This window comes from Bufo gargarizans, chromosome 3 (genome assembly GCF_014858855.1).
Source record: "Bufo gargarizans isolate SCDJY-AF-19 chromosome 3, ASM1485885v1, whole genome shotgun sequence".
Classification (NCBI taxonomy): Eukaryota; Metazoa; Chordata; class Amphibia; order Anura; family Bufonidae; genus Bufo; species Bufo gargarizans.
This window is the reverse complement of record NC_058082.1, coordinates 449,208,707-449,221,505: the sequence shown is the minus strand read 5'-3', so window position 1 is coordinate 449,221,505 and position 12,799 is coordinate 449,208,707.

Here is a 12,799-nt window from a genome sequence, read left to right as displayed (position 1 = left end):
TTGATTACTGCTTTGCACACTCTTGGCATTCTCTTGATGAGCTTCAAGAGGTAGTCACCTGAAATGGTCTTTGTGACTGTACTTGGGGACCCTTTCAAAGTTTTCCCAATTTTTCGGACTGACTGACCTTCATTTCTTAAAGTAATGATGGCCACTCGTTTTTCTTTACTTAGAATTTTGTATTATGGCAAGAAAAAAAACAGCTAACAGTCTATTCAGTAGGACTATCAGCTGTGTATCCACCTGACGTCTCCACAACGCAACTGATGGTCCCAACCCCATTTATAAAGGCAAGAAATCCCACTTGTTAAACCTGACAGGGCACACCTGTTAAGTGAAAACCATTTCAGGTGACTACCTCTTGAAGCTCATCAAGATAATGCCAAGAGTGTGCAAAGCAGTATTCAAAGCAAAAGGTGGCTACTTTGAAGAACCTAGAATATGACATATTTTCAGTTGTTTCACACTTTTTTGCTATGTATATAATTCCACATGTGTTAATTCATAGTTTTGATGCCTTCAGTGTGAATCTACAATTGTCATAGTCATGCAAATAAAGAAAGCTCTTTGAATGAGAAGGTGTGTCCAAACTTTTGGTCTGTACTGTATATCAGCGGAGACCTGTGGTAAATCTGCAAGTTTCCCAAAAATGACTAAAACTTAGATTATGTGTAAAGCATAAAATGACACCAGACTGAGCAGTCCTTCACCGTCCACTTATGGCAACACAATCCCCATATAATAAATAAAAAGACACAAAACAACCGTTTGGAATAAATATTGGCCGCAATGTTTATTCAGGGTTACCAATAATACATATAAAATATATTATTTAATAAATATCGAACCATATTAAAACCAATAAAATAAATAATGACCAAATCCACCCAGCACAAGGGCGACACTACCCCACAAATAAACATCGCGATAAGCGCAAACATTAAATTAGGGCAGGGTCTGGTATTATACAGTAGCTCTTCTTCCTCAGACTGACAGTTGATAGCCCGATAACTGGACATATAAAAGGAAACCATTTTCTTGCCGTAGGTTACAATCCTCCAGTAGAAGTCCATAATTCTTCCCGTCATTGCAATAAACACCAATCAGTTGCCCCTGGCAACAGGTGGAAGATTTCCGAACCTCCTCGTACTGGTGTACAGCTGACGTGTACTTGACCCCCAGGTACCTTATCTGAAGAGATGAGGAGAAAGAGAAAAAGGGGGTGGGGAGAGAAACCATACACATACATGCAATATTAACCCCTCAGGGACTGTTTAGCCATGTGTCCCCCAAGCAATGCCGCTTTAGGGGACCCCCTTTCATGGCAACACAAGCCCCATATAATAAATAAACAATAAGAAAGACACAAAATAACCGTTTGGAATAAATATTGGCCACAAGGTTTATTCAGGGTTACTGTAAAGGGGGACTATTAATCACCAATATTTATGCAAATATCGATAATTAATATTCATAAATAGGAGGAGCCGTCTATTGATGACTCCGCCTATTTATACCTTTATTTAACAATAACACAATACTTTCGCTATGCTTTACACTAATCACTACGCTAGCTGCATGCGCCTAACTAACTCACTACCGCTTACAAGTACACGCTACACAAAGGGTACAAATATAACAGTATTTATTAACACCTGACGCACATGATATACAGTAAATACACAGCACTACAAATATACAATCCTAAACTACACTACACGTTCCCAAATTAACTAACTATACAGTTCACACATACAAGTATATTAACAGCCCACCCCACCTGACTATATACTATCCCTATGGGGTACGACAAGGGTTAACGGTGGTCTTACAGGGGTTTAAGCAGACCACAAACACAAAGGGTTAACAATAGGGATGATCAGGGCTGTACAGCAATGAAGGGGTTAATACCCTGCAAGTGTACGGGGGGTGGCAGGGGGGGTGGCAGGGATGCAGGGGTTGCCACCAGGGATATTAATATATCAGGGTAGGGAAAGGGTAAATCAGAGGCACAGATACCACAATGTTTTCAGGGGCAAGGGTTATCAGGGGCCAGGGTGCACATCCATACACATGTATACATTGATCATCATATATGTTATGAAGGGGGATATAAGGGGGCACAGCCCCCATACTATAAGAGGGCAGAGCCTCTACACCATGGATGTCAAACTCATGGCCCTCCAGATGTTGCAAAACTACAACTCCCATCATTCCCTGATAGCTGTAGTATGCCCAGGCATGGTGGGAGTTGTAGTTTTGCAACAGCTGGAGGGCCACGAGTTTGACATCCCTGCTCTACACTATAAGGGGGCACAGCCCCTATATTATAAAGGGGCACAGTCTAAAGGAGGCACATATTTCCCACAGGGGCCACCATGAGCCCCTGTGGGTCACCATGGGCAGATGTGCGCAGATGCTGGGCACATCTGCACACATCCTCCCATAAAGGGACCATTAATGCATGCATATATATCATACATGCAAGCACGTGCTTATTATATATATATATATATATATATATATATATATATATATATATATATATATATATACACACGTGTCTCAACCCTTCCTCAACAGTTACCAATAATAAATATATTAATTTAATAAATATTGAACCATATTAAAACCAATAATATAAAATCAATAATGACCAGGTCCACCCAGCACAATCTGGGCGACAATACCCCACAAGCCTTGCCTCACGAGACATGCCCCCCCCCCCCCAAAAAAAATAAAAAAAAATAAAAAGAAGGACCTTATCACCACGATATAAACCTTGCACAGCACCCTTCAAATCAAAATGTCGATAGCTAAAACCGCCAATTGAAGGCATAAACTTCTTCACTGCCTTATTGATTGATTGTTTTACAAATCTTCTCCATAAATATTTATTCCTTACTATACCAAACCAGTCTGGGAACTATCTCAGAAAAGGCAATGACGGGAACATGCATTTAATGAAAGCCAAATCCCTTCTCATTTCCCACAATAATTCTGGCGTTCTTACCTTCCCAATATCGTTACCTGCAACATGTCATAACTAGGTGGGGGGGTAGGCGAAATACAATTTAATTTTTTAAAGAACATTCTTCCATTTTAAAGGCCACAAATTTTCAGAATAGCTCCTCCGCTGCGCTCTCTTCCGAGCCCAAAAAAAATAAATGAATGGCCTAAAATCCATACAACGTATTGGCCACCTACTAAATAATAATCAGACCTCAATAGATAAACCAGGTCTAACATATAACCATTAGAATTCCACCAACCTAACCTCTTTATCACTGATTCTTCTAATCCCAACATGGCAGCTTCGTCGCCGCCCCAATAAAAAAATTAATAAATAAATAATGAGATGAGAATTTATACTCACTAAGACCCATAAAAACCAAGCATTGCTTCAGAACCAAATTAAACTGAAAAACCGTCAACGGAAAACCATCTCTATGAATTAAAAAAGGTTCAAAGCCTTATTGATAGCCAATATGCTTCATTCCTTACGGGACAGATTACAGAGTCGGGCATCTGAGTCCAAGATCCACGACGCAACTGATCTATTTTTGAAGACCTCAGCAAAATGCACACAGAAGCAAGAGAGCTTAAAGGGAACCTGTCACCTGGATTTTGGGTATAGAGCTGAGGACATGGGCTGCTAGATGGCCGCTAGCACATCCGCAATACCCAGGTCCTATAGCTCTGTGTGCTTTTATTGTGTAAAAAAAAACAACGATTTGATACATATGCAAATTAACCTGAGATGAGTCCTGTCCCTGACTCATCTCACGTACAGGACTCATCTCAGGTTAATTTGCATATGTATCAAATCGTTTTTTTTACACAATAAAAGCACACAGAGCTATGGGGACTGGGTATTGCGGATGTGCTAGCGGCCATCTAGCAACCCATGTCCTCAGCTCTATACCCCAAATCCTGGTGACAGGTTCCCTTTAACGTCTGAAAAACACAAGCCTAACTTCCCATATTTACTAGCAGCAACCAGCTCCCCAACGTGTAAAGCAGCAAAAAAGGCCAAAACAAACACTGTACGAAGTAAACTTAACTCTAAACTGTCAAATCAAATATACTGCAAATTAACCCACAACTGACTCAACAAACTAGACGAAATAGGCCTCCTAGAATCCAACCATGGACCAGACCTCCTATAACCTTTCAACATCTGCTTGACTGGAGAGAAAGCCGATAAAGGCTTAGGCTGGGTTCACACCTGAGCGTTTTACAGCACGTTCCTACGCGCTGTAAAACGCTCAACAAGGAGAAACCAATGCTTCCCTATGGGAATGGTTCTCACCTGGGCGTTTTACAGCGCGTACGATCGCGCTGTAAAACGCCCGACGCCCCAAGAAGTACATGAGCTTCTTTGGGGCGTCTTGTCGCGCGTTCCCGTACATAGACTTTCGGGAACGCGCAACAATGGGCGTTCGCTTGTCTCTGTATGCGCGATTGCAAACGCCGGTACAATCGCGCATATAGAGTGCTCCTTTCAGAACGCTCAGGTGTGAACCCAGCGTTAGGCCTCTTGCACACGACCGTATGCCCTCCGAGACATGGTGCGTGAACAGGCCATATGTCCCGGAGCGGCATTGATCGCGCGCAGATCTCCTGGAAATGCCTTTGCCATGCGCGATTCAGCATGAAATGCTTCAATGCTCTTGTCGGGGGGGGGGGGGGCTGGTTGGGTGAAAAATATGGGAATGTCCAGGTGCAGTTCTGAACCCGGACAACCCCTTTAAGGCCTTTAGTTGCAGAATACAAACTACGACAAAAAACCCCACCCATTGGAATGACCAGCGCAGTAAACGTCAACAGGCCCAAAAGAGATTTTAATTCCTTTAAGCTAGCTATCATATTTAAAACCAACCAACGGGCTTTCTCTAAGGGTCCATTCACACATCCACAAAAGGGTCCGCACCCATTCCGCAATTTTGCAGAACGGGTGCGGACCCATTCATTTTCTATGGGCCCGGACGTGAAGCAGAGAGCACACTATGTGCTCTCCGCTTCCGCATTTGCGGGTTTCAGCCCTGAACTTCCGGTCCGCAGCTCCGCAAAAGATAGAACATGTCCTATTCTTGTCTGCAGCTGCGGACAAGAATAGGCATTTCTATAGGGGGTGCCAGCTGGGTGTGTTGTGGATCCGCAATTTGCGGGTCCGCAACACACCACGGACATGTGAATGGACCCTAACTTATCCAAAGGTAAACGAAATTCCATCTTAACTGAATCGATCACAATACCGAGAAATTCCAAACAAGTACACGACACAACTGTTTTTTCTTGAGCTAACGGAACACCAAATAAATTAAACTTCAATAACAAACTAGAACAATCTGAATCAGCAGGTCCTACAAATGAAAAATCATCAAGGTAATACAAAATACCACCACTCTCAACATTACCTTCCAAAACCCAATAAAGAGATCTAGAAAAAGCTTCCAAATAAAAACAAGAATGAGAAAATCCCATGGGGAGACATTTGTCATAAAAATATTGACCATCAAACTGGAAACCTAAAGAACTGTACCCAGACGGATAAACCGGAAGCAGCCTAAAATTTCACATCAGCTTTTGCCAACAAAGCATTACTACCAAACTTCCTCAAAGTGACAGCATGGTCAAGGGAGGAATAAACCGCCGTACAATCAGACCTGGGCGCTTCGTCATTTAACCACTTCAGCCCCGCTAGGTGAAACCCCCTTCATGACCAGAGCACTTTTTACACTTCGGCACTACACTACTTTCACCGTTTATCGCTCGGTCATGCAACTTACCATACAAATGAATTTTACCTCCTTTTCTTCTCACTAATAGAGCTTTCATTTGGTGGTATTTCATTGCTGCTGACATTTTTACTTTTTTTGTTATTAATCAAAATGTAACGATTTTTTTGCAAAAAAATGACATTTTTCACTTTCAGCTGTAAAATTTTGCAAAAAAAACGACATCCATATATAAATTTTTCGCCAAATTTATTGTTCTACATGTCTTTGATAAAAAAAAAATGTTTGGGCAAAAAAAAAAAAAATGGTTTGGGTAAAAGTTATAGCGTTTACACACTATGGTACAAAAATGTGAATTTCCGCTTTTTGAAACAGCTCTGACTTTCTGAGCACCTGTCATGTTTCCTGAGGTTCTACAATGCCCAAACAGTAGAAAACCCCCACAAATGACCCCATTTCGGAAAGTAGACACCCTAAGGCAGGCATGTCCAAACTGCGGCCCTCCAGCTGTTGCAAAACTACAACTCCCAGCATGCTCTAATAGCTGTAAGCTATCCAGGCATGCTGGGAGTTGTAGTTTTGGAACAGCTGGAGGGCCGCAGTTTGGACATGCCTGCCCTAAGGTATTCGCTGATGGGCATAGTGAGTTCATAGAACTTTTTATTTTTTGTCACAAGTTAGCGGAAAATGATGATGATTTTATTTTTTTTATTTTTTCTTACAAAGTCTCATATTCCACTAACTTGCGACAAAAAATAAAAAATTCTAGGAACTCACCATGCCCCTCACAGAATACCTTGGGGTGTCTTCTTTCCAAAATGGGGTCACTTGTGGCGTAGTTATACTGCCCTGGCAATTTAGGGGCCCAAATGTGTGAGAAGAACTTTGCAATCAAAATGTGTAAAAAATGACCGGTGAAATCCAAAAGGTGCACTTTGGAATATGTGCCCCTTTGCCCACCTTGGCAGCAAAAAAGTGTGACACATCTGGTATCGCCGTACTCAGGAGAAGTTGGGGAATGTGTTTTGGGGTGTCATTTTACATATACCCATGCTGGGTGAGAAAAATATCTTGGTCAAATGCCAACTTTGTATAAAAAAATGGGAAAAGTTGTCTTTTGCCAAGATATTTCTCTCATCCAGCATGGGTATATGTAAAATGACACCCCAAAACACATTCCCCAACTTCTCCTGAGTACGGCGATACCAGATGTGTCACACTTTTTTGCTGCCAAGGTGGGCAAAGGGGCGCATATTCCAAACTGCACCTTTCAGATTTTGCAGGCCATTTTTTACACATTTTGATTGCAAGGTACTTCTCACACATTTGGGCCCCTAAATTGCCAGGGCAGTATAACTACGCCACAAGTGACCCCATTTTGGAAAGAAGACACCCCAAGGTATTCCGTGAGGGGCATGGCGAGTTCCTAGAATTTTATTTTTTTTGCATAAGTTAGCGGAAATTGATTTATTTATTTTTTCTCACAAAGTCTCACTTTCCGCTAACTTAGGACAAAAATTTAAATCTTTCATGGACTCAATATGCCCCTCAGCGAATACCTCGGGGTGTCTTCTTTCCAAAATGGGGTCAGTTGTGGGGTGTTTGTACTGCCCTGGCATTTGAGGGTCTCCGCAATCATTACATGTATGGCCAGCATTAGGAGTTTCTGCTATTCTCCTTATATTGAGCATACAGGTAATGAGATTTTTTTTTCCGTTCAGCCTCTGGGCTGAAAGAAAAAAATGAACGGCACAGATTTCTTCATTCGCATCGATCAATGTGGATGAAAAAATCTGCCCAAAAAAAATAAAAAAATCAGCTAATCAGCGAATAACGGACTGCGGTGCGGTGGGCTGGGCGCTAACTGATCGCTAACTACCTAACCAAGGGACCTAAACTATACCTAAAACCTAACGGTCAATAACAGTGAAAAAAAAAAGTGACAGTTTGCACTGATCACTTTTTTCTTTTCACTTGTGATTGACAGGGGTGATCAAAGGGGTGATCAAAGGGTTAATTGGGGTTCAGGGGGGTGATCAGGGGCTAAAGTGTAGTGTTTGGTGTACTCACTGTGAAGCCTGCTCCTCTGCTGGATCCAACCGACGAAAAGAACCAGCAGAGGAGCAGGCAGCCATAGAACAGATCATATTTACTAATATGATCTGATATCTGGCACTTTGATTGGCTTCTTTAAAAATCAGCAACCTGCCAGCCACGATCATTGGCTGGCAGGTTGCTGACGAAATACTGCTGTGCGAAATGCCGGCGCGAACTGCGCATGCGCATATTCGCGTCATCTCGCGTCTCGCGAGATGACGCGTATATGCGTGACTGTGCGCAGCGCTGCCACCTCCGGACCGCACATCTGCGTTAGGCGGTCCAGAGGTGGTTAAGGAAAATTTATAAGGATAAGGCTACTTTCACACTTGCGTTTTTGATGGATCCGGCAGGGTTCAGCAAAAACGCTTCCGTTATGAACGGATCCGGTTGTATTATCTTTAACATGGCCAAGATGGTCATGAACTCCATTAAAAGTCAATGGGGGACGGATCCGTTTTCTATTGTGTCAGAGAAAACTGATCCGTCCCCGTTAAATTGCATTGGGGGTCATGACGGATACATCTTGCTCCGCATACCAGGATGGAAAGCAAACCTCAACATACTGTGGGTTGCTCACCAGTATGAGAACGGAACGGAATGCATTTTTTTTCCGTTATTGAGACCCTATGATGGATCTCAATACCGGAAAATATTAACGATAGTGTGAAAGTAGCCCAAGACAAATAGTGGATTAAGCGAAAACTACCAGGCTCTTTTTTAGGAACGACACCTAGCGGAGACAATCTAAAAAAATAATAAAAAAAAATAAGACAAAAGGAGGGCTTAAAGGGGTTATCCAAGTTCTGAAACACCCCCCCCCCCCCCCCCCCCATGTGCTGGGCCCCTCACAGGTAATCTACTTACTCCGCTCCCCGCACCGCAGCTGCTGCCTCTCCCTGTACACGGATGTAAACATCCGGTGGGGGCAGCCAATGGCAGGCAGGGACGAGCCTCCATAGCATTGCGGGTGACGCTGCTAGGGAGGCTCATCCCCGTCTGCCATTGGCTGCTCCCAACGACCCCCCACCTGCATGCTTTCATCCGTGTACGGGGAGAAGCGGCAGTGTGGGAACTAGGGATCGACCGATTATCGGTTTTACCGATATTATTGGCCGATATTGAGGATTTTGACTGTTATCGGTATCAGCATTTATTTTGCCGATATTCCGATAACGTATTGGGAACACAGATCGCACTGCTGACAGCGCTCTCCGTGTTCCCTCTGAAGCACAGGGGAGAAGGAGCAGTGTCTCCTCCCCCTGTGCTGCTCCTGCCACCAGTGGGAGGACAGGGGACAAGAGGAGGGGGAGGAGCTATGGCCACTGCGCCACCAATGAAGATAAGTCTCTCATTAATTCATATACAGGTCAGGAGGCGGGAGCTGCCTGCAGAATGACATAGCAGGCTCCCGACCTCTATGAGCAATAGCTGCGATCTACGGTAGTTAACCCCTCAGGTGCCGCGGATCGCAGCTACCGCTCATGGAGGTCGGGAGCCGGCTACGTGATTCTGCAGCCAGCTCCCGCCTCCTGTATATGAATGAATGAGAGATTTCTCTTCATTGGTGGCGCAGTGCGCCCCCCTTGCCCCCCAGTATTAATCATTGGTGGCGCAGTGTGCCCCCCCCCCCCCCCCAGTATTAATCATTGGTGGCAGGATCCCCTCTCCCCTGCTCCTCCGATCGGAGCCCCAGCAGTGTAAGCCTGGGGCTCCGATCGGTTACCATGGCAGCCAGGACGCTACTGAAGCCCTGGCTGCCATGGTAAGCTCCATGCTGCTGTGTGCACAAAGCACAGGGCAGCAGGGACAGTGTGAGATCCTATTCACCATGATAGAGCTCTATCAGGGTGAATAGGACAAGGGTTCTAGTCCCTAAGGGGGCTAAAAGTTAGCAAAAATGTAAAAAAAAAAAAAAAAAAAACACACCAAAATATTAAGTATAAATGAAAAAGAAAGATTTACAAAAAAAAATAAAAATAATAATACACATTAACAATAAACATTCATTTTCAGCAGGAATTTTTTATTTATTTTTTTTCAAATGAAAATTCACATAATATCGGTATAAATTATCGGCTATCGGCCTAAAAGTTCGCAAATTATCGGTATTGGACCAAAAAAAATCAATATCGGTCGATCCCTAGTGGGAACCAGGAGCGGGGTAAGTATATTACCTGTGAGGGGCCCGGCACATGGGGGGGGGGGGGGGGGCTGTTTCAGAACTTGGATAACCCCTTTACAAATGGGCCAGCAATCCGATCCGCTTGTAATTCTTTCAACAACTTCTCTCTCACCACCTACTTATATTGCAATACAGATTTTAAACTCTCCACCCAAACACAGCCAGGCCCTTTAAACTAAGGAACAGGAAATCCTTCAGAAAAAACGGATATCAGTAATTTAGCCGCCACTTGGTCGTGGTACGCCACGAGCCAAGGTAACATTTCTACCATATTCACTGGCGTCGATACTTTTGGATAACCGCTCCTTAGGACCTGGCTGCTGCTCAGAGGATTGACTGGCCTTTTTAAAACATCGACACATTGGGTGTGCGTGAGCACTTGTGCCGATACCGACAATCAACCACTTACAGGCACCCTCATTAAAGGCGAAACAAACGCCCTTCCTGAGGGTACCCGGTCCAGCACCAGGCAAAGATGTCCGCTGCGGCAGCATCAAACCAAAGCCCGACATCTTTCACCCCTCATTTCAGTGAAGGATGGATTGCTAATTTCTGACGAAAAGACTCATCGTATCTGAACCAGGCCATACTGCCAAACTGGCGGTATGCCTCAAGCACAATATTAACGTGCTGCACTAAGACACAGCACTTGTCGGGAAATATTTCCCCTAAGGCTACTTTCACACTAGCATTTCTATTTTCCGGTATTGAGATCCGTCATAGAGTCTTCAGCCGCTCTGTTTAGTATGACAATGGAACGGAATGCATTTTGGAGCATTCTGTTCTGTTACGTTTTGTCCCCAATGACAATGAATGGGGACAAATGGAAGCGTTTTTTATTTTTTTCTGGTATTGAGACCCGGATAATACAACTGGATCCGTTCATAACGGAAGCAGATGGTTGTATTATCGGTAACGGAAGTGTTCTTGCTGAACCTGCCGGATCCAGTAAAAACGCTGGTGTGAACGTAGCCTAATACACAGGGGTCGAGTGGAGGGGGAACGCGTGGGAACGGCGTTCCTGCACTTTTTTCATGGCAGGAACGCCGTTCCCTTTCAAGCCTCAAGCCAGGAGAAATCAGGGGGTGAAGCGCACTGTGCAGGGCAGGCTAAGCGGCTTCACAGCTGTCTGTGCGGTGCTGCTGCTGTCTGTGACTCCTCTCATGGCGCCCCGCCCCCTACTGACCTCATCTCCTTCACTTCTTCTGTCGGCCTAATACGCTGCGAGTATGTTCAGTCACTTCGCAGCTGACACATAGGAGATCATTTAGAAGTTCATCATTAAGAAAAGTTTGTCCCTGGGATTCGAACTCACGACCTCTACACATCAGAGGCAAGGCATTTACCCTCACAGCCATGAATGCTGTCTAGGTAGTTGGTTAAAAAAAAAAAATATAAGACTTCTACTTATATCTAGTGTACTGATACCTAGTGTACAACCATACACATGACAGCTGCCCACTGTGTATGGATGTAGCAGAGCTGGGTGTGTTGGGGCAGCTGTCATGTGTATGGTTGTACACTAGGTATCAGTACACTAGGTATAAGTAGAAGTCTTATTTTTTTTTTTTTAAGTAACTACCTAGACAGCTTTCATGGCTGTGGGGGTAAATGCCTTGCCTCTGATGTGTAGAGGTCATGAGTTCGAATCCCAGGATAAACTTTTCTAAAAGTGTTTTTTTTTTTTAAGACTCCTACTGATACCTAGTGTACTGATACCTAGTGTACAACCATACACATGACAGCTGCCCCAACACACCCAGCTCTGCTACATCCACACACAGTGGGCAAAGTTACCTACAGTAGAAGTCTTATATATTTTTTTTTAAGCAACTACCTAGACAGCATTCATGGCTGTGAGGGTAAATGCCTTGCCTCTGATGTTTAGGGGTCATGAGTTCGAATCCCATGACAAACTTTTCTAAAAGTGTTTTTTTTTTTTTTTTTTAATACCGGACTGTTACTTTACTGCCACGGGGGAGGCGGGCTATTGGCGCCATGATACTGGCACATGAAGGGGGTAGGAGAGAGGAACTTGATACTGGCACATTAGGGGACAGGGGGAGAGGATGGCACTGTGATATTGTGTTTTGATCACAATGTGTACATTTGGCTCAGTCCGCAGCTACACAAATTACAGCGTGCTAGATTTTCTGTGCTTTTTTTTTTTTTTTTTTGGAGGGGGGGGGGGTTGCAGTGGATCTTGGGTGAGTTCCCACACTTTTTTTCCCAGGACTTGACCCCTGCTAATACACAAAAAGCTTGCAGCCAATTGGTAGACTTAGGTACCGCGCGCTTCTTTTCATCATTTACTTGATCGCCTTTTGGATCTACTTCTCCAGCAGAGAGTGAAAGCGATAAAACATCAATCAATTCCTGACCTGAAACAGATAAATGGTAACCCAACAGTTCACATGGAATCCCAGTCCCTTTATCAAGCACTGGGAGTAGCACAATTAACCCTTTCCGTAACAGGAGGAACCCAGACATTAGCAACAGGATTAGAAACAGCAGGTCTAGGAACAAGAAATCGGAGGCTGAAGGGACAGACTGAGACATGGGTTTCCTCACCAACAGGCAGAGAGTCCATCCTAGAGCGCTGCTGCTTGACTAGAAGATCCAGGACATGAAGAGTTAACTCCATGTGCAGGAGCCGGGAGCTGATGCTCTGGTCAGCTGACCCTGGAAGCCCCGCCCCCCGCAGAGCCGCGCTCTCCTCAGGCAGCCTGTAATGAAGACACTCGGACGCTGCCATCAGCTGACACACATACACATG